Source organism: Cetorhinus maximus, chromosome 3, assembly GCF_964194155.1.
Source record: "Cetorhinus maximus chromosome 3, sCetMax3.hap1.1, whole genome shotgun sequence".
NCBI classification, from domain to species: domain Eukaryota; kingdom Metazoa; phylum Chordata; class Chondrichthyes; order Lamniformes; family Cetorhinidae; genus Cetorhinus; species Cetorhinus maximus.
In genome coordinates this window covers 1842247-1861736 of record NC_135881.1, presented here as the reverse complement: position 1 = coordinate 1861736, position 19490 = coordinate 1842247, and the positions used below count along the sequence as shown (strand labels likewise).

The following is a 19490-nucleotide window of genomic DNA, read 5'->3' as shown; positions in this document are numbered from 1 at the left end:
TAGATATTCTATTGTTCTTTATCTATTTAAAAAAAACCCTTTTGGGTTTTCCTTTATTCAACCCACCAATGCTTACTCACACACTCTCTTAGCTTTCCTAATTTCCTTTTTAAGTTCCTCTCTACACTTTTTTATACTCCTCTAGGGACTCTGCCATTTTGAGCCCTCGGTATCTACCATAAGCTTCTCTTTTTTTCTTAATCCTAACCTTTATGTCCCTTGACATCCAGGGTTCCCCAAACTTGGTCCTCCCCTTTGTCTTTACAGGAACATATTTGCTCTGTACTCTCAATATTTCCTCCTTGAATGCCTCCCACTGCTCTGAGTAGCTGCTCCCAGTCCACTTGGGCCAAATCATATCTCAATTTAGTAAAATTAGTCTTTCCCCAGTTTAGAACTTTTATTCCCGGCCCAAACTTATCCTTTTCCATAACTATCTTAAATCTAATTGAGTTATGGTCACTATCTCCAAAATGCTCCCCTACTAATACACCTTCCTCCTCCCCGGGTTCATTTCCAAATATTAGGTCCAGAGCTGCCCCCTCCCTTGTTGGGTTTTCTATGTACTGGCTAAAAAAGTTCTCTTGGATGCAACTTAAGAATTTTGCTCCCTCCCTACCTTGCACACTAAAACTATCCCAGTTAATATTTGGGTAGTTAAAATCCCCTATTACTGCCCTATTATTCTTACACTCCTCTGAAATTTGATTACATATTTGATCCTATATCTCTCCCTGACTGTTTGGGGGCCTATAGTACACACCCAACAGCGTGTTTAACCCTTTTGTGTTTTTTACTTCTACCCATATGGCCTCATTTGATGATCCTTCCAAGATATCATCCCTCCTCACTGCTATAATTGATTCCTTGATCAATATAGTGACCCCCACCCCCGCCCCCTCCTCCTTCTATTCCCCTCTCTATCTCATCTGAATACCCTATAACTAGGAGCGTTGAGCTGCCAATCCTGCCTTTCTTTTAGCCAAATCTTGGTGATCGCTATGATATCATCCTCCCACATGCCTATCTGTGCCCTCAGCTCGTCTGCCTTATCCCTCAGGCTCCTTGCATTAAAATATATTCCATTTAGCCTTGCTAAACTCATTTCTTCCTTGTCTAGCCTATGTTTGCTCTGCCTTCCAAACTCACTTACTAGTGTTTTAACTTCTAATTCCATCTCAGCTTCTCTCCCCTCTGAACTACTTTTCAGGATCCCATCCCCTTGTCAGTTTAGTTTAAGTCCGCCCCACTGATATAAATTATGAATAGCTGGGGCCCTAACACTGGTCCTTGTGGCACCCCAGTAGTCAGAGCCTGCCAACCTGAGAATGATGCGTTTATCCCTACTCTGCTTTCTGTCCGTTAGCCAATTCTCAATCCCCCAATCCCATGTGCTCTAATTTTGGTTACTAACCTCCTGTATGGGAGCTTATCAAAAGCCATCTGAAAATCTAAATACGCCACATCTACTGGCTCTCCTTTAACTCTCCTGCTAGTAACATACTCAAAAAACTCCAACAGGTCTGTCAAACATGATTTCCCTTTCATAAATCCACATAGAAACTAATGGCGAGAGTGGTCAGAGTCAAAGTGTCCAGTTATCACACCCTTTGGAACAGGTTTTAGCATTTTCCCTAATAATGATGTCAGGCTAACAGATCTGTAGTTCCCTATTTTATCTCTCCATCCTTTCTTAAATAATGGGGTTAGATTTGCTATTTTTCAATCTGCAGGCACCAAAATCAGAATCTATAGAATTTTGAAAGATGATTACCAAAGTGTCCACCTCTTTCAACACTCTGGATGTAGATCATCTGGCACAGGGGATTTATCAACTTTCAGTCCCATTCATTTCTCCAGCACTAACTTTTTCCAAATATTAATTTCCTTCAGATCCTCAATCTCACTAGTCCTTTGGCTGCCCAATGTTCCAGGGAGATTTTTTGTGAAGACAGACACAAAGTATTTGTTTAGATTCGCTGCTATTTCCTTCTTCCCCATTATAAATTCTCCATTCTCTGCCTGTGATGGGCCCATATTTGTCTTTACTAATCTTTTCCTGTTTACATACCTATAGAAGCTTTTACAGTCCGTTTTTATGTTCCTCGCTACTTTACTTTCATATTCTATTTCCTCTTTCTTCATCAATTTCTTGATTCTCCTTTGCTGAATTTTAAAATGCTCCCAATCCTCCGGCTTACTACTGATTTTTGACAATTTTATAAGCCTCTTCCTTTGTTGTGATAGAATCCTTAACTTCTCTTGTTAGCCATAGTTTGATTACTTTTCTTGTTGGATTTTTTGTGTCTTAAAAGGAATGTAAATGTGTTGCAAACCATGTATTAATTCTTTAAATGCTAGCCATTGCTCATCTACTGTCATGCCTTTTAACGTAGTTTTCCAACTAGCTAGCTGAAGCCAAGCATTGACATAGAAAGGAGCACGTGGCAACCAAGGGAGTCCACCCACCCGTTCCCCCACCACAATCTGCCCCACCTGTGACAGAGACTGGGTCGCACATTAGACTCTTCAATCACCTGAGAACTCATTTTTAGTGTAGAAGCAAGTCATCCTTGACCCCGAGGGATTGCCCAACAAGATGTAAATGGCTAGTCCAGTTCAGTTTCTGGTCAATGGTGACCCCCAGGACGTTGATATTGGGGGATTCAGTGATGGTAATGCCATTGAACATCTTTTGTTGGAGATGGTCACTGTCTGGCACTTGTGTGGCACAAATGTCACTTGCCAGCCCACGCCTGGATATTGTCCAGGTCTTGCTGCATTTGGACATGGTCTGCTTCAGTATCTGAGGAGTCGCGAATGGTGCTGATCATTGTGCAATCATCAGCGAACATCCCCACTTCTGACCTTATGATGGAAGGAAGGTCATTGATGAAGCAGCTGAAGATGGTTGGGCCGAGGACATTACCCTGAGGAATTCCTGCAGTGATGTCCTGGAGCCGAGATGACTGACCTCCAACAACCACAACCATCTTCGTTTATGCTAGGTATGACTCTAACCAGCAGAGAGTTTTTCCCAATTCCCATTGACTCCAGTTTTGCGAGGGCTCCTGGATACCACATTCAGTCAAATGCCACCTTGATGCCAAGGGCAGTCATTCTCACCTCACCTTTTAGTTCAGTTCTTTTGTCCATGTTTGAACTGAGGCTGTAATGAGGCCAGGAGCTGAGTAACCCTGATGGAACCCAAACTGGGCATCAGTGAGCAGGTTATTGCTAAGCAAGTGCCGCTTGATAGCACTGTTGATGACCCCTTCCATTACTTTACTGATGATCGAGAGTAGACTGATTGGGTGGTAATTGTCCAGGTTGGATTTGTCCTGCTTTTTGTGTACTAGGCAATTTTCCACATAGCCAGGTAGATGCCAGTGTTGTATCTGTACTGGAACAGCTTGGCTAGGGACGTGGCAAGTTCTGTAGCACAAGTCTTCAGTACTATTGCCGGAATATTGTCAGGGCCCATAGCCCTTTTTGTTATTTATTGTTTCATGAGACGTGGGTGTTGCTGGCAAGGCCCATCCGAATTGCTCTTGAACTGAATGGCTTGCTAGGCCATTTCAGAGGGCAGTTAAGAGTCAACCACTTTGCAGTACCCAGTGCCTTCAGCCATTTCTTGATATCACATGGAATGAATCGAATTGGTTGAAGGCTGGCATCTGTGATGCTGGGGACCTCCGGAGGAGGTCGAGATGGATCATCGACTTGGCACTTCGGGCTGAATATGGTCACAAATGCTTCAGCCTTATCTTTTGCACTGATGTGTCGGGCACCCCCATCATTGAGGATGGGGATATTTGTGGCGTCTCCTCTTCCAGTGAGTTGTTTAATTGTCCACCACCATTCACGACTGGATGTGGCAGGACTGCAGAGCTTAGATCTGATCCGTTGGTTGTGGAAACGCTTAGTTCTGTCTATCACTTGCTGCGTATGCTGTTTGGCACGCAAGTAGTCCTGTGTTCTAGCTTCACCAGGTTGACACCTCATTTTAAAGTATGCCTGGTGCTGCTCCTGGCATGCCCTCTTGCATTCTTCACTGAACCAGGTTTGATCCCCTGGCTTGGTGGTAATGGTAGAATGGGGGATATGCCGGGCCATGAGGTTACAGATTGTATTCGAGTACAATTCTGCTGATGGCCCACAAAATCTGTTCAAAATCTATCCCATTTAGCAGTGGTAGTGCCACACAAAACGATGGACGGCATCCTCAATGTGAAGACAGGACTTCCTTCTCACAAGGACTGTGCGGTGGTCACTCCCACCTGTCATGGACAGTAACTTTTTTTTAATTCATTCATGGTAATGTGGACGTCGCTGGCTGGGCCAGCATTTATTGCCCTCCCTAACTGCCCTTGTTCAGAGGGCATTTAAGAGTCAACCACATTGCTGTGGGTCTGGAGTCACATGTAGGCCAGACCAGGTAAGGACAGCACATAGCCTTCCCTAAAGGACATTAGTGAACCAGATGGGTTTTTACAACAATCGGCAATGGTTTCAGGGTCATCATTGGAGTTTTAATTTCACCATCTGCTGTGGTGGGATTTGAACCCAGGTCCCCAGAACATTACCATGGGTCTGTGGATTACTAGTCAGTGACAATACCACTACGCCACCACCTGCCCCTGTTATTATATAATTGTAGCTATTATTATAATCTGTGATTATTACTTTTGAGGTTCTGCTTTTTAATTTAGCCCCTAGCTGCTCATACTCTCTAAGCAGTACCTCCTTCCTAGTTTTATATTCTTTCATGGGATGTGGGCAAGGTCAGCATTTGTTGCCCACCCCTAATTGCCCTTGAACTGAACACTTCAGAAGGCAGTTAAAAGTCAGCCACATTGTTGTGGGTCTGGAGTCACATGTAGGCCAGACCAGGTAAGGATGGCAGATTTCCTTCCCTAAAGGGCATTAGTGAACTAGGTGGGTTTTTACAATGGAGGAAAGGTCATTGATGAAGCAAATGAAGGTAGTTAGGTTGAGGAAGCTGCTCTGAAGAACCTCTATCGTGTTGTCCATTGTCTGGGGCTGAACCAGATAGTTTGCATCCTCATTGAACCAAATCTGAGCTTGGCCCCATATCATCCCCATCAAAGATTTACTACTTCCACCTCTGTAACATCATCCCTAACTCAGTCCAGTCACTAATAAAACCCATGTGGGTAGCTCAGTCATCTCGACTCAGCTATTCCAATGTTCTCCTTGTTTGCTCTCACACTCTAAACTGCACCTACTGCTCCTATCTTTTTCTAAACCCCAAGCCTCACTCCCCTGTCTTTGCATCTGTTCTTGCTGCCTACAATGGCTTCTGTTCCTGTTTACAATTTGAAGCCTCATGTTTTGTCCCATCGCAACGTTGTAACATCCTTTCCTTCCCAATAAACTCTACATTCCACTGACATTGGCCTCTTGTACATCCTTGCCTAATGGCTATCTGGCTCCCTGTGCTTTCAGGTTGCTGACATGTTCTTATGAGCCAGAAAAGGTGATAAGAAAAGGAGCAGGAGACCATTCAGCCCCTCGAGCCTGCTCCACCATTCAATAAGATCATGGTTGATGTGACTGTGGCCTAACTCCACTTTTCTGCCTGTGCCCCCCACCCCCTCTAACCCTTGACTCCCTTGTAAATCAAAAAACTGCCTAACTCAGCCTTGCATATAATCAATGACCCAGCCTCCACTCTCGGATTCCAAAAATTAATGACCCTCTGAGAGAAGAAATTCCTCCTAATCTCTGTTTTAAATGAGAGACTCCTAATTTTGAAATGGATCTCCCTAGTTCTAGATTCCCCCACAAGGGGAAAGATCCTGTCAGCATCTACCCTGGCAAGGCCCCGTCAAAATCTTACGTGTTTCAATAAGATCACCTCTCATTCTTCTACAGGCCCAAACTGCTCAACTTTTCCTCATAAGACAATCCTTTCATCCCAGGAATCAGCCGAGTGAACCTTCTCTGAACTGCTTCCAATATAAATATAACCCTCCTTAAGTAAGGAGACCAAAATTGTACACAGTACTCCAGGTGCAGTTTCCCCAATGGCCTCTATAGATTTATACTTTTATATTCCATCCCCCTTGCAATAAAGGCCAACATTCCATTTTCCTCCTTAATTATTTGTTAATATGGTGCAGGTCCATTTCTGTCTGATTTTGTTAAAGACACGACATAAGTGCAAGTATTTACTGTTTTTATTATCTTGACTCTCACAGGGACACAGGTTTTCCTGTACACACACCGCTGAATTAATGACAGTCGCAGCAACACAGGTACCAATCTGCATACTTACCTGTACACACAAAAGTTAGTGACACTGATAGGGACACAGGTACTTTCCTGTACACACACTCCTGAATTAGTGACAGTTACAGGGACACAGGTACCTTCCCGTACACACACTCCTGAATTAGTGACAGTTACAGGGACACAGGTACCTTCCCGTACACACACTCCTGAATTAGTGAGTTACAGGGACACAGGTACTTTCCTGTACACACACTCCTGAATTAGTGACAGTTACAGGGACACAGGTACCTTCCCATACACACACTCCTGAATTAGTGACAGTTACAGGGACACAGGTACCTTCCCGTACACACACTCCTGAATTAGTGAGTTACAGGGACACAGGTACTTTCCTGTACACACACTCCTGAATTAGTGACAGTCACAGCAACACAGGCGCCAACCTGCATACTTACCTGTACACACGAGAGTTAGTGACACTGTTAGGGACACAGGTACTTTCCTGTACACACACTCCTGAATTAGTGACAGTTACAGCAACACAGGCGCCAATCTGCATACTCAACTGTACACATAAGAGTTAGTGCCACTGATAGGGACAAAGGTACTTTCCTGTACACACACGCCTGAATTAGTGACAGTTACAGGGACACAGGTCTTTTCCTGTACACATACCCCTGAATTAGTGACAGTCACAGGGACATAGCTTGTTCACTTACCTGCCAGTCAGCTCTGGGGTGTGGGAAGCTTAGACTTTCCGCTTGCTAACAACTCCAGTCCAGATATTTGCAAAGACCCCTCCCTGTTCCTGACTGGGGCCACACGATCTCTGTACCTGGCGCTTCCACCTGAGCTGCTGGAAGTGAGACGGCCGCAGGTCGGTCGTAACGGTTCGCGGCTCGGACTCGGGCTCGGGCTCCAAACTACAGCGATCGCAATTCGCAGCAGCGGCGGTCGGTCGGTCATAACCTGCCACTGTCGGTCAGATCCAGGAAACCTGGCTTCGACACCGGAGGAACCTGGAACTCCACATCCGGTGAAGAGAGCCTGTCCCTCCCAGCAGGGTGTGGAGGGTGCAGGCACTCCCACACTCAGTTAACAAACTTTCACCCAACTGGAAAGCCTAGTGTTGCTGAAACAGCAGAACAGGCAAATCCCAGGCACTTCCACAGGGAAAACAAACACTTTTCGCAGCGTTTGACTTTCAGTAAATAAAAGTTCATCTTTGTGTTTTTGTCCATTCTCAGGTGAATTTGCTGAGCTGAACAGCCCCCACCCCACCAACCCTTCTGGGATTATCCAGAAATTGAAGGTTAATCTGGTGGGTGCTGTTGAGAGCAATTGGGGGTCAGGAAGGTATACATTTTTTTAAAAAGTTTTATTTTATTTGCACACTTATTTATTATTTATAATCAGAGTGGAAATCAGGAGTCTGTTTTCTTGGACATGAATGTTACCAGCTAGAGTTGGTAGCCCCCGACACTCCAAATAATCAGCAAGGAATGAGCCAGGTTTACAAGGCCTCCCAAACCAATGTATAAAGGTGCCTGTTAGAACCTGCCTCACCATGGCAGGAATGCAACTCTCAATCATCCAGTCCTTGCTCTGTCCTGTACCTGCAGCAAACTGGATTCCAGCTGAATTCCAATCCAGCCAGTCACTTCCATTGAAAGCTTAATCCACATATTCCCTGCTGCAGAATTGTTCTGGAGTTATTTCTCTTTCGCCCACCCAAATTTCTCCATTAACTCATGTCAAACATTCTACAAAACATAAACAGAATTACCTGGAAAAACTCAGCAGAACTGAGTTCTGTTGAAGGGTCATGTTGGACTCGAAACGTCAACTCTTTTCTCCTCCACCGATGCTGCCAGACCTGCTGAGTTTTTCCAGGTAATTCTGTTTTTGTTTTGGATTTCCAGCATCCGCAGTAGCTTTTTGTTTTTATCTCTACAAAACATGTTTTATAATCAAACAAAAAGAGAAGCATTTATCCAAATGGTGAGAGATTGCAGAGCCCTGAGATTCAGAGGGATCTGGGTGTCCTAGTGCATGAATCACAAAAGGCTAGTATGCAGGTACAGCAGATAATTAGGAAAACTAATAGAATGTTATTGTTTATAACGAGGGGAATTGAATACAAAAGTAGGGAGGTTATACTTCAGTTGTATTGGGGAGGTGTCAGCTGTGGCTCAGTTCATAGCACCCTCGCCTTTGAATCAGAGGGTTGTGGGTTCATGTCCCACTCCCGGAAACCAAGAACTGTGATTGTACTCGAAAGAGTTGCAATCTGTGACTGTTGATAACTCGAAAGAGTTTCAGTTGTATTGGGCACTAGTGAAACCACATTTGGAGAACTGTGTACAATATTGGTCACCCTATTTAAGAAAGGATGTAAATCCGTTGGAAGCAGTTCAGAGAAGGTTTACCAGACTAACACCTGGAATGGGTGGGCTCTCTTATGAGGAAAGGTTGGACAGGTTAGGTTTGTATCCGCTGGAGTTTAGAAGAGTAAGAGGCGACGTGATTGAAACATAAGATCCTGAGGGGTCTTTACAGGGTGGATGTGGAGAGGATGTTTCCTCTTGTGGGAGAATCTAGAACTAGGGGACACTGTTTAAAAATAGGGGTTGTCCATTTAAAACAGATGAGGCGAATTTTTTTCACTCAGAGGGTTGTGAGTTTTTGGAACTCTCTTCCTGAAAAGGTGGTGGAGGCAGAGCCTTTGAATATTTTTAAGGCAGAGGTGGATAGATTCTTGGTAAGCAAGAGGATGATCGGTTATCGGGGGTAGGTGGGATGCAGATTTGAGGTTACGATCAGATCAGCTGTGACCTTATTAAATGGTGGAGCAGGCTCGAGGGGCTGAGTAGCCTACTCTGGCTCCTTGTTCATATGAATGTACGTGTCACGCTTAAATATATCACACCTAACATTGAGGCTGAGTGTCTTGGGCTACAGGAAGATATAGACGGGATGGTCAAATGGGCAGATAAGTGGCAGATGGAATTTAACCCTGAAAAGTGTGAGGTGATACACTTTGGAAGGAGTAATTTGACAAGGAAGCATTCAATGCACGGCATGGCACTAGGAAGTTCTGAGGAACAAAGGGACCTTGGCGTGTGTGTCCATAGATCTCTGAAGGCAGAGGGGCATGTTAGTGGGGTGGTGAAAAAGGCATATGGGACACTTGCCTTTATCAATCGAGGCATAGATTACAAAAGTAGGGAGGTCATGTTGGAGTTGTATAGAACCTTGGTGAGGCCACAGCTGGAGTACTGTGTGCAGTTCTGGTCACCACATTATAGGAAGGATGTGATTGCACTGGAGGGGGTGCAGAGAAGATTCACCAGGATGTTGCCTGGGTTGAAACATTTAAGTTATGAAGAGAGGTTGGATAGACTTGGGTTGTTTTCGTTGGAGCAGAGAAGACTGAGGGGTGACCTGATCGAGGTGTACAAGATTATGAGGGGCATAGACAGGATGGATAGGGAACAAAAAGCTAAAAGCTACTGCGGATGCTGGAAATCCAAAACAAAAACAGAATTACCTGGAAAAACTCAGCAGGTCTGGCAGCATCGGCGGAGAAGAAATCAGTTAACGTTTCGAGCCTTCATGGCCCTTCGGCAGAACTGAAGCATAGATAGGAGAAGGGAGAAATATAAACTGGTTTAAGGTGGGGCGGGGGGCGGGGTGGGGGGGAGGGCGGGGGGGTGGAGAGAGACGTTGAGGGTGTGGTGATTGTGGAGATAAGCAGTGATAGGAGCAGATAATCAAAAGATGTCACAGACAAAAGGGTCAAAGAGGTGTTGAAGGTGGTGATATTTGTCTAAGAAAAGTGCTAATTAAGAATGGAAGACAGGATATTCAAAGTACAGCTCTAGTGGGGGTGGGGTGGACAGACTAACAAGGTTTTAGTTTTAGATTTAAAAATAATGGAAATAGGTGGGGAAAGAAGAATCTATATAAATTATTGAAAAGAAAAAGGTGGGGGGGGGGAGAAACGGGGTGGGGATGGGGGGAGGGGGAGTTTAAGATCTAAAGTTGTTGAATTCAATATTCAGCCCGGAAGGCTGTAAAGTGCCTAGTCGGAAGATGAGGTGCTGTTCCTCCAGTTTGCGTTGGGCTTCACTGGAACAATGCAGCAAGCCAAGGACAGACATGTGGGCAAGAGAACAGGGTGGAGTGTTAAAATGGCAAGCGACAGGGAGGTTTGGGTCTTTCTTGCGGACAGACCATAGGTGTTCCGCAAAACGGTCGCCCAGTTTGCGTTTGGTCTCTCCAATGTAGAGGAGACCGCATTGGGAGCAACGAATGCAGTAGACTAAGTTAGGGGAAATGCAAGTGAAATGCTGCTTCACTTGAAAGGAGTGTTTGGGCCCTTGGACGGTGAGGAGAGAGGAAGTGAAGGGGCAGGTGTTGCATCTTCTGCGTGGGCATGGGGAGGTGCCATAAGTGGGGGTTGAGGAGTAGGGGGTGATGGAGGAGTGGACCAGGGTGTCCCGGAGGGAACGATCCCTACGGAATGCCGTCAGGGGGGGTGAAGGGAAGATGTGTTTGGTGGTGGCATCATGCTGGAGTTGGCGGAAATGGCGGAGGATGATTCTTTGAATGCGGAGGCTGGTGGGGTGATAAGTGAGGACAAGGGGGACCCTATCATGTTTCTGGGAAGGAGGAGAAGGCGTGAGGGAGGATGCGTGGGATATGGGCCGGACAACTTTGTTGCCTGTGTCTTAACTCACAGCAAGCCTTGTTCCCTTATTACCCCCGGTACTCGCTTACCCACATTCTGCCGTATTTTCAAATCCCTCCATGGCCATGACCCTCCCTAACTCTCCAACCTCACAAACCTCCGAGATCTCAGTGCTCCTCTAATTCTGGCTTCTTCCACATTTCCAATTACAATTGCTCCATGACTGAAAGCCTTCATTTGCCAAGGTCCAAACTCTGGAATTTCCTCCCTAAATGTACAAACATAGAAACTAGGAGCAGGAGTAGTCCATTTGGCCCTTCGAGCCTGCTCCACCATTCACTATGATCATGGCTGACCCTCTAACTCAACACCATATTCCCACTTTCTATCCTTACCCCTTGATGCCCCTAATATCCAAAAGCTTATCAATTTCTTTCTTGAATATACTCAGTGACCCGCCTCTGTGGTAGAGAATTCCACAGGTTGACCGCCCTCTAAGTGAAGAAATGTTTCTTCATCTCAGTTCTAAATGCCTTGCTCCGTATTCTGAGACTGTGGCCCCTGGTTCTAGACTCCCCAACCAGGGGAAACAACCTCCCTGCATCCAGTCTGCCAACCCTGTTAGAATTTTATACGTTTCAATCAGATCCCCTCTCACCAATCTCTTCTCATACAACAATCCTGCCGCTTCCGGTATCAGCCTAGTGAACCTTCACTGCACTCCCTCTATGGCAAGTATATCCTTTCTTAGGTAGGGAGACCAAAACTGCACACAATACTCCAGGTGTAGTCTCACCAAGGCCCTGAATAACTGCAGTAAGACATCCCGACTTCTGACTGAAATATTCTTGCAATGAAGGCCAACATACCATTTGCCTTCCTAATTGTTGCTGCACCTGCCTATGTACTTTTATTGACTGGTGTACAATGACACCCAGATCCCTTTACAGTCACATTTTCCAATATATCACCATTTAAATAATACTCTGCCTTTCTGTTTTTCACACCAAAGCGTATAACTTCACATTTCTCCTTGTTATACTGCATCTGCCATGTCTTTGCCCACACATTTAACTTTTCTAAATCACCCTGAAGCCTCCTTGCATCCTCCTCACAACTCACAACCCCGCCCAGTTTTGTGTCGTCAGCAAACTTGGAAATATTGGTTTCCTCATCCAAGTCATTTATACTTATCATGAATAGCTGGGGCCCAAGCACTGATCCCTGTGGTACACCATTAGTCACCACCTGCCACGTGGAAAAAGACCCATTTATTCCCACTCCATTTCCAGTCTGTCAACCAATTCTCAATCCATGCCAGTATATTACCCCCGATCCCATGTGCTTTAATTTTGCCCGCTATCCTCTTATGTGGGACCTTATCAAAAACCTTCTTGAAATTCAAATACACCACATCCACTGGTTCTCCCTTATCTATTCTACTAGTTACATCCTCAAAAAACTCCAGTAGATTAGTGAAGCATGATTTCCCTTTCATAAACCCATGCTGACTTTATCTAATTCCGTTAATGCTTTCCAAGTGTTCTCTTACCACGTCTTTTATAATAAACTCTAGCATTTTCCCCACTATTGATGTTAGGCTAACTGGTCTGTAATTCTGTTTTTTTTTCTCTCCCTCCTTTTTAAATAGTGGGGTTACATTTGTCACCCTCCAATCTGTAGGAACTGCTCCAGAGTCTATAGAATTTTGGAAGATGACCACCAATGCATCCAATATTTCCAGGGCCACTTCCTTTAGTACTCTGGGGTGTAGATTATCAGGCCCTGGGGATTTTTCAGCCTTTAACCCCATTAATTTCTCTAGCACTTTTTTTTTTTACTAATACTGATTTTCTTCAATTCCTCCCTCTCACTAGACCTTTGGTTCCCTAACATTTCTGGGAAATTATTTGTGTCCTCTTTTGTGAAGGCAGAACCAAAACATGTGTTCAATTCTTCTGCCATTTCTATGTTCACCATTATAATTTCCCCCATTTCTGACTGTAAGGGACCTACATTTGTCTTTGCTAATATTTTCCCCTTCACATATTAATAGAAGCTTTTACAGTCAGTTTTTATGTTCCCTGCAAGTTTACTCTGATACTCCATTTTCCCCTTCTTGATCAATCTTTTTGTCCACTTTTGCTGAATTCTAAACTGCTCCCAATCCTCAGGCTTGCTGCTTTTTCTGGCAATTTTATATGTCTCCTCTTTGGATCTCATTCTATCCCTAATTTCCTTTGTAAGCCATGGTTGGGCCACCTTTCCTGTTTTATTTTTGCGCCAAACAGAAATGAATAATTGTTGTAATTCTTGCATACGTTCCTTGAATATTAGCCATTGCCTATCCACTGTCAACCTTTTTAGTAAGATTCCCCAACCCATCATTACCAACTCGCGCCTCTTACCCTTGTAGTTCCCTTTATTTAAATTCAGGACCCCAGTTTCAGATTCAACTTCTTCACTCTCCATCCTAATGAACAATTTTATCATTTTAGGGTCGCTCTTCCCCAAGGGACTCCACACAACAAGATTGTTAATTAATCCTTTCTCATTGCACCATACCCAGTCTAGGATCGCCTGCTCTCTAGTTGGTTCCTCAACATATTGGTCTAAAAAATCATCACGTACACACTCCAGGAAATCCTCCTCCACAGTATTATTGCTAGTTTGGTTTGTCCAATCTATATGTGGATTAAAATGATTACAGTTGTACCCTTATAGTATGCATCTCTAATTTCCTGTTTAATGCCTTCCCTTACATCTCCATTACTGTTTGGGGATCTATGGACAACCCCCACCAATGTTTTCTGCCCCTTGGTGTTTCTTATCTCCACCCAAACAGATTCCACATCATGATTTCCCAAGGCAATATCCTTCCTCACTATTGCATTGACTGCCTCCTTTACTAACAATGCTACCCCCCTCCTTTCCCTATTTGTCTGTCCTTCCTAAATATTAAATACCCCTGGATGTTCGGTTCCCATCTTTGGTCACCCTGCAGCCACGTCTCCGTAATTGCAACTATATCATAACCGTTTATATCCATTTGCGCTGTTAATTCATCTACCTTATTGCGAATTCTCCACACATTAAGTAACAATGCCTTTAGGCTTGTCTTTTTAATCTTGTTAGTCATCTTAGCTTTATTTTGCACTATGACCTCATTTGTTTTTTGCCCTCATGTTTTCTGCCTTTGCATTGTTTTCCCTCCCCAAACACACTTCTCTGGGTTGAATTCCATTTGCCACTTTTCTGCCCACCTGACAAGTCCATTGATACCTTCCTGCAGTCTACAGCAATCCACCTCACTATCTACCGTGTTGCTAATTTTTGTGTCATCTGCAAACTTCTTGTTCATTCCTCCTACATTTACGTTCAAATCATTAATAGATATCGCAGAAAGCAGGGGACCTAGCACGGAACTCTGCAGAACCCCACTGGAAACAGTCTTCCAGTCAGAAAAAACATCCATCAACAATTACCCTTTGTTTCCTGCCACTGAGCCAATTTTGTATCCAGTTTGCTACATTCCCCTTGGTCCCATGGGCTTTTATTTTTTTAACCAGTCTGCCATGTTTGATCTTGTTAAACTTTGCTAAAATCCATGTAGACCACATCAACTACACTACCCTCATCAATCTTCCTTGTTACTTCCTCAAAAAATTCAATCAGATTATTCAGACACGATCTTCCCTTAACTAATCCATGCTGACTGCCCTTGATTAATTCATACCTTTCTAAGTGACAGTTTATCTTGTCTCTCAGAATTGGTTCCAATAATTTGGAATGACTGACTGGCCTGTAATTATTTGGTCTATCCTTCGCTCCCTTTTTAAGCAAAGGTGCAGCATTAGCTGACTTCCAATCCTCTGGTGCCTCATCTGCATCCAGTGAGGATTGGAAAATGATGGTCACTCTGCATTTTCCTCTCTCGATTCTTTGAACAGCCTGGGGTACATTTCATCTGGCCCTGGTGACTTATCCATTTTCAAGGATGCCATATACTTCCTGAATACTTCCTCTCTCCCTTATGTTTATCACATTCAATACTTCACACTCCTCCTACAATGTCTGCATTGTCCCCTCTTTTGTGAAAAAAAGCAAAGTATTCATTAAGAACCACACCCACATCCTCCACCTCCACACATTTTGGTCTTTTCTGGGCCTTACACTTTCCTTAGTTGTTCTCTTACTCTTAAGGTATTGATAGAACATCTTTCTCCTTGATTTTTCTTGCCAATATTCTTTCATGCCCTCTCTTTGCTTCCTAATTTCCTTTCTGAGTTCACCCTTCCCCTTTCTATACTCCTCTTGGCCACCTAGAAGAGTGGGCAAAAAGAGGACCCAGAGGCAGTAACCACCACCTAGAAGAGTGGCCCAAAAGTCAACCTGGAGGCCAGGGTGATCCAGGGCGAACAAGTCTACGTTAAGTGTCTGTGGTTTGAGCATCTTTGGCTCAGAGTCATTGAGCTGGTAGCCGAGCTGCAGACACTGTGATGCGGGGAGGGGGAAAGTTACCTGGACAATTTGTATCAGGAGGCAGTCAACAGCCCTTAAGATAGGGTCTTCTGATTGGTCAGTGGTCAGGGACAGGAGGATGTGACTGTGAGTGAGGCAGATGTTGGGACCCAGAATGTAGAAGTGGAGGAGCATCAGCCTTTGCAGTTGTCCAACAAATCTACAAGTCCTTACACCCTGTATGGATTGACATGGTGGCAGCAGGGTGGGTGAGGAAGCTGATCATAGCCATTCAAGTAGAGGCAGGAATGTAGTGGTAGTTGGGAACAGTATAGTCAGGGGGATAGGCACAGTTCTCTGCCTATCCGCCGAGAGTGAGAGTCCAGATGACTGTGGTGCCTGCCTGGTGCCCGGGTTCGGGACATTTGCCCTGGGCTGGAGAGGAGCTTGCAGTGGGAGGGGGAGAATCCAGTGGTTGTGGTCCACATAGGTATCAACGACATAGGTAGAACCAAAAAAGATATTTTACTGAGGGAGTATGAGCAGCTAGGACCTAAACTAAAAAAAGCAGAAGCTCAAAGGTAATAATTTCTAGATTACTCCTGATCCACGAGAAAATTGGGATGGGTAAATCAGATAAGAGATTTAAATATGTGCCTCAAAGATTGGTGTGAGAGAAATGGTTTTCAATTCATGGGGCACTGGCAACAGTACTGGAGGAATTGGGGGCTATAACATTGGGGTGGTCTTCCCCTGAACTATGCTGGTGATTCGTATAACTAGGGCAGTAGAGAGGGCTTTAAACTAAATAGTGGGAGCAAGGGATCAAATTTGGGAATTAAATAGAGAAGACATGGCAAAAGAGCAAAGTAATAATAACAGAATGATGACCACAGTGTGTCAGGAAGGGACAGAATGCACAAAATTAGGAGTGCACCAGAAAAAGTAATAAGACAGAACTAAAGGCTCTGTATCTGAATGCACTTGGCATTCATAACAAAACAGATGAATTGACAGTACAAATAGAAATAAATATGTATGACCTGATAGCCATTACAGAGACATGGCTGTAGGATGACAAAGACTGAGGCCTGAACAAGGGTACATGACATTTAGGAAGGACAGGAAGCTAGAAAAAGAGGTGGAGAGGTAGCTCTGTTAATTAAGGATGACATTGTACAATAGAGAGAGATGACCTCAGAGTTCTGGAAGTCAAGATGTAGAATCAGTTTGGGCAGAGATGAGAAATAGTAAAGGTAGGAAATCATTTGTGGGAGTGGTTTATAGGCCCCCTCATAGTAACCACACTGGAGGACGGGGTGTAGAGGAAGAAATAATAAGGACTTGTGAGAAAGGTACAGTGATAATCATGGGTGATTTTAATCTACCTATAGATTGGATAAATCAGATTGGGAAAGGTAGCCTGGATGATGAGTTCATAGATTGTTTCCAGGATAGTTTCTTAGAGCAGTATGTTTTAGCACCAACCAGAGAACAGGCCATACACTAGGTAGCAGTGATCATAACATGATGGAATTTAACATTCAGTTTGAGGGAGAGATCAGTGGATGTAAGACTAGTGTTTGAAACTTAAATAAGGGCAATTATGAGGGAATGAAGACAGAGCTGGCTAAAGTGAACTGGGAAATTAGGTTGAGGGATAGGCAACAGAGTTGCAGTGGCAGACATTTAAGGAAATATTTCAGAATACTCAGAAAAGATACATTCCGGTGAGAAAGAAATACTCTAAGGGAAGGATACACCATCTGTGGCTAACTAAAGAATTTAAAGATAGTATCAAATTGAAGAAAAAGCATATAATTCTGCAAAGATGAGTGGCAGGTTAGAAGAATGGACAGAATGTAAAGAACAGCAAAGCATGACTAAATGATTAAAAAGGTGGAGAAATTAGATACGAGAGAAAACTAACTAGAAACATGAAAACAGATTGTAAGAGTTCCTACAGGTATTTAAAAGGAAAAGAGCAAGTAAAGTGAGCATTGGTCCCCTAGACAGTGAGAATGGGGAATTAATAATAGAAAATAAGGAAATGGCGGATGAATTGAACAGATATTCTGTGTCTGTCTTCGTTGTAGAGGATACAAATAACATCCCAGAAATAATTGCGAATCAGGAGGTGAAAGGGAGGGAGGAACTTAAATCAATTACAATCACCAAGGAAAGGGACTGAGAAAATTATTAGAACTAAAAACTGACAAGTCCCCAGGTCCTGATGGGCTTCACCCTAGGGTCTTAAAAGAAGAGGCTGCTGAGATAATAGATGCATTGGTTTTAATTTTCCAAAATTCTCTAGATTCAGGAAAGTTCCTGTCAGATTGGAAAATAGCGAATGTGATTCCTCTATTTAAGAAAGGAAGGAGACAGAAAGCAGGAAACGTCAGGCCTGTTAGCTTAACATCTGTCGTAGGGAAATTGCTGGAATCTATTATTCAGGAGGTTATAATGGTGCACCTAGAAAATCTCAATTCAATCAAGCAGAGTCAACATGGTTTTGTGAAATAGAAAGCATGTTTGACTAATTTATTGGCGTATTTGAAGAAGTAACAAGCAACATGGATAAAGGGGAACCTGTGGATGTGCTGTACTTAGATTTCCAGAAGGCATTTGATTGAATTTTTCGAAGAGGTGACCAGGTGTGTAGATGAGGGCAATGCATTTGACGTAGTCTATTTGGACTTCAGCAAGGCTTTTGATAAGTTCTCGCATGGGAGACTGATAACGAAGGGAAGAGCCCATGGGACCCAAGGCAATTTGGCAAATTGGATCCAGAACTGGCTGAGTGGCAGGAAGCAGAGGGTGATGGTCGAGGTGTTTTTGTGACTGGATGCCTGTGTCCAGTAGGGTTCCACAGGGATCAGTGTTGGGTCTGTTTGTGGTATATATAAACGATTTAGACTTAAATGTTAGGAGGGTTGATCAGTAAATTCGCAGATGACATGAAAATTGGTGGGGTGGTAAATAGTGAGGAGGATAGCCTTAGATTACAGGAGGATATAGACGGGCTGGTCAGATGGGCTGATCAGTGGCAAATGGAATTTAATCCGGATAAGTGTGAGGTGATGAACTTGGGTAGGACAAACAAGGCACGGGAATACACGATGAATGGTAGGACCCTGGGAAGTACCGAGGATCAGATGGACCTTGGTGAGCATGTCCACTGGTCCCTTAAGGTAGATAAGATAAGGTAGTTAGACGGGTAGATAAGGTGGTTAAGAAGGCATATGGGATACTTGCCTTTATTAGCCGAGGCACAGAATGTAAGAGCAGGGAGGTTATGTTGGAACTGTATAAAATGCTGGTTAGGCCACAGCTAGAGTATTGCATGTAGTTCTGGAATCCACATCATAGGAAGGATGTAATTTCACTAGAGAGAGTGCAGAGGAGATTTACCAGGATTTTGCCCAGGCTGGAGAGTTTTAGTTATGAGGAGAGATTGGATAGACTGGGGTTAAATCTCCTCTGGAGTAGAGGAGATTGAGGGGGGACATGATTGAGGTGTATAAAATTAAGAGGGGCATGGATAGGGTAGACAGGAAGGCCCTTGGTGGAGGGATCAATAACCAGGGGGCATAGATTTAAGGTAAGGGGTAGGAGGTTTAGAGGGGATGTGAGGAAGAATTTTTTCACCCAGAGGGTGGTGGGAATCTGGAACTCGCTGCCTGAAAGGGTGGTAGAGGCAGAAACCCTCATAACATTTAAGAAGTATTTGGCTGTGCACTTGCGATGCCATGGCAAACAAGGCTATGGGCCTGGTGCTGGAAAATGGGATTAGAATAGTTAGGTACTTGTTTGACCGGCACAGACTCGATAGGCTGAAGGGCCTTTTTCTGTGCTGTAGACCTCGATGACTCTATGACTCTACGCATCTGAGAGGGTGTCACATCAAAGGTTACTATGCAAAATAACCTCATGCTGTAGGGGATAACATATTAGCATGGATAGAGGATTGGTTAGTTAACAGGAAGCAGAGAGTAGAGCTAAATGGGTAATTTGCAGATTGGCAAGATGTGACGAATGGAGTGCCACAGAAATCAGTGCTGGGGCCTCAACTATTTGA

The 19490-nt window shown here is 44.0% G+C and overlaps 1 protein-coding gene across 1 annotated transcript in view; it reads right to left on the bottom strand.

Moving 5' to 3' along the window:
• Positions 1-7114, bottom strand: part of fam83hb (family with sequence similarity 83 member Hb) — a 77192-nt gene extending 70078 nt beyond the window's left edge. The window contains exon 1 of the mRNA XM_078535865.1: positions 6978-7114. The gene's annotated coding sequence lies outside the window, so the exon portion shown is untranslated. The remainder of the gene's footprint in view (positions 1-6977) is intronic.
• Positions 7115-19490: the final 12376 nt, after the last annotated feature.